We start from the raw sequence: 3,602 nt of genomic DNA, 5'->3' as shown, positions 1-3,602 counted from the left end.
AACAACAACAACAATTTAAAAAGTAACACCTGAAGCACATAATAAGTACAAATGTATTACTTAACAGCTTCTTGACTTCAATGTCACTTAGAATTAAGAAATTCTGTGGTTTGGCCCTTTTAGCCATGGTCTTTCTGACTCCCACCAGATAACTGAGTGGGGCTATGCAAAGATGAGGTACTTGTGGCCCACCAAGGGGATTACATAGCTTGCTAATAATGTCAATAATGTACATGGCCCTTTTGTGGTGGTAGGATCATGGAAATAAAGTGTATGGAACCCTAACGTGGGCATTGGTCAGTTTTGCCATCCTCTAGGCTTAACATGAGCTTTCCACAGGCATAAAGGGGAAATCTCAAAACCATCAAGGAAAAAAAGGCAGGAGTGGAGTGTATCCTTGGACCTGAGACCCTTGTGTTAAAATTCATTGACCCAGGAGACAGAGAGGGAGGTGTAACACTTTGTTGAGATGGTGAGAGATGACAAGAAGCAGTAGCAGAGATGGCAGCAGACAGTGCAGTGGGCTTCTGCACTCACAGAGCGAGAGAGCTGAGTGCATGTAACATTTGCCCAAACAGGGAAGAGGCCAAGGGGCTACAGGGTAGACAGGCCAAGGGCCAGAGAGAAGTGTGCCCATGGCACAGTTGAGAAGAGCTGTCCTGATTGAGGAACTATATCCTGAGTTTTTCCTAATCCTGAATTGTAGCCTTTTACTTCCCTATTAAACCCCGTAATTCTAAGTATTGTCTGAGTTCTGTGTGACCATTACAAAGAATTATTAACCCAGTGGAGACATATAGAGTGCTGTTGGTGAGGGATGGTTGGTGTCAGAAACTGTAAAAATTTGGAGGGTGGTGGCATGTCTGACCTCCACCTCATAGGAATGAGCCTTGGGCTGTTGATCTTGATCCTTCTCGCTCCTTATAAAGTTAGAGGAGATCAGATGCCACTCCCATGCCATTTTTGCAACAGGATAATATGGTTTGAAAAGTCAGATCTGACTTAGAGTTCTGATTTCTGGTCTGAGGACAAACTCCCTCAAACACAACTAATGACAGGCCAGGAAACTCATCTGAAAGAGAATTGTTAAGCATGACATTGGATGAGAGCAGGAAATGAACTACAGTAATGGTACTACAAAGAGTCCTGGGCAGTGCAAACGGTAATGTGCTCAGCTGCTAAGCAAAAGATTGGAGCTTTGAGTCCACCCAAAGGTGCCTTGGAAGAAAGGCCTCATGATTTATTTTGAAAAAATCAGCCATTGGAAACCCTATGGAGCACAGTTCTACTCTGACACACGAGTTAGAATCAACTTGATGGCAACTGAAAATTGGTAATGGTATTACAAAAAAAATCTTTTCCTATGATTTGGGGCTTCATGGTTTATTGTGTTTGATTTAAAAATGTGTGTGTGTGTGTGTTTTCCAAAGCACTAAGCTTTCTCTACCTGAAATACTGTTTTCATTGCCAAGAGTACAAGGTCAAAAGACCTGGGTGTCTTACCTATTATATATAGAAAGATAATTTCTGAATTTCTAAAAGGACAACAAAATTTCTAAAAGCATTCGCATGTGGAGATAGCTCAGAGGGCAGGAATGCATAGGAAAAAAAGACACAGGGAAAAGGTAACCACAGGGAGGAAGGGAAAAGAGAGCTGTTAAATGATGGGGACTGCGTTGTAATCAATGTCATGAAACAAAATATGTATGAACTATGCCTAACACATTTGACTACTAATCAGAACGTTGGCAGTTCAAACCTACCAGCCACTCCTCGGAAAGAAGATTGGGCCATCTACTTCTGTAGAGGTATCACCTTGAAAACCCAAGGAGGGGTTGACTCGACGGCAGTGAGTTTGTTTTTTCCTTTTTATTAAGTGGAAAACGAATTTGCACAGTAAACTTTTACCCAAATCACAATTAAAAAAAAAAAAAAAAGATTTACATCGATATTTTTGGAGATCAGCCCAACAATAAACTCAAGACAGCCAATAGCTATGAAATGATTGGCTTCTTGATGCTTTCTACAGCAGTGCTATCTAACAGAACTTTCAGTGAGGATGGAAATGTTCTGCTATATCTGTGCAATCTAAATTAGCCAAAGGGCTATTAACATTAAAATTAAATAAAAAAAATTTAGTTCCTCAGTTGTACTAGTCATATTTCAGGACACATTTCTAGAGCTCTGGAGTCCTTTAGAGGTCTAAAGCCTACAGATCTAGAATCCTCTGCCTGCCAAGGAAGCATATGTGCTAGAGCTCCTAAAGCCTAGTGAAAGAGTCAAATTCTAGAAGTGGGGCAGTTTTCTAGATATCTTTCAGAGTTTAGAAACTCTGAGTATTAGTAATTTGCTACCTGCACCCCACATGAATTTATGATACAATCATTTTGCATAGGAAAACCAAGCCAAGAAAGTGTACCTAAATACAACACCAGGGCTACATTGGGATCCATTTCCTTTCACCAGTTGTTTGTTGTTGTTATGTGCCGTCCAGACGGACCCTACTCATAGCGACCCCTCCTTGGGTTTGCGAGGCAGTATCACTACGGAAGTAGATTGCCCAACCTTCCTTCTGAGGAGTGGCTGATGGGTTTAAATTGCCAGCCTTCTGCTTAGCAGTCAAATGCCTTAGGCACTATGCCACCAGAGCTCCCATAAGAGAGTCTATAAATGGTCTCATTTTTCCCCAAAAGAAAATAGATACCAAAGAGTAATGTTTCAGCTCAATTTATCTTTCTCTTTAAGACATCAGAACATTACCGAGTCAGATACAAATTATACTTCTCTTGATAAATGTCTCACAAAACAAAAAGTAGTGATGTCGATGACTTTGTTTTGTTTTGTTGTGTAAAGGTTCCTTCTTGGCAGAAGCATATCAAAGGTGTGCAGGTGAAAGTCACTCGCCTCTGATCTCAAGGCAATTATTAAGACACCTGTATTTTTAACATAACACTCTAAAACTAGTTGGGAAAGATGGTTTATAGCTCGCCCACTGATATATTTTACTAGTAGGCTGCTAGTAAAATTTAAAGTTGGCTCTAAATTAGTCGCTGTAAAACCTGGCAATATGTTAGAATCACCTGGGGGCTATAAAAAGGTGAGTCTATTTTTGACTCATAGTGACCCCATGTGACAGAGCAGAAGTGCCCTGTAGTGTTTTCAAGGTTGTAATCTTTATAAAACCAGATCACCAGGCCTTTCTTCCAAGGAGTGCAGAGCAGCTGGGTGGGTCAGAACAGCCTTTTGGTTAACAGCCTAGCTATTAACCATTGCATCACCAGTCCTCCTTACTGGGCTACACAACTCTACTGACCAGAATTTGGATACACAAAGAAAGAGGTTTAAAGCTGGGCTTTGAACTGGTTCATTCCAATTTGAACTCCTCCTGAGACTTTGCATTTCCACTCCCCATATTCTGAATCATAATCTGCATTTTGACAAGATTTCCAAGTGATCTGAAGTGGGAATGCAAATTTTCAGCAGGGGGTCAAAAGGGAATGAACAGTTTAAAGTCTGCTCTAAATTAGTCGCCATACGTTAAAATCATCTGGGGAGTATGAAAACCCCATTGTCCAAGTTCTAAAAACCAAAAACCAAACTTA

The sequence above is a fragment of the Orycteropus afer genome, unplaced genomic scaffold, assembly GCF_000298275.1.
Source record: "Orycteropus afer afer isolate SDZICR_OR568_19922 unplaced genomic scaffold, OryAfe1.0 scaffold00777, whole genome shotgun sequence".
NCBI lineage: Eukaryota > Metazoa > Chordata > Mammalia > Tubulidentata > Orycteropodidae > Orycteropus > Orycteropus afer.
This window is presented reverse-complemented; position numbering follows the sequence as displayed.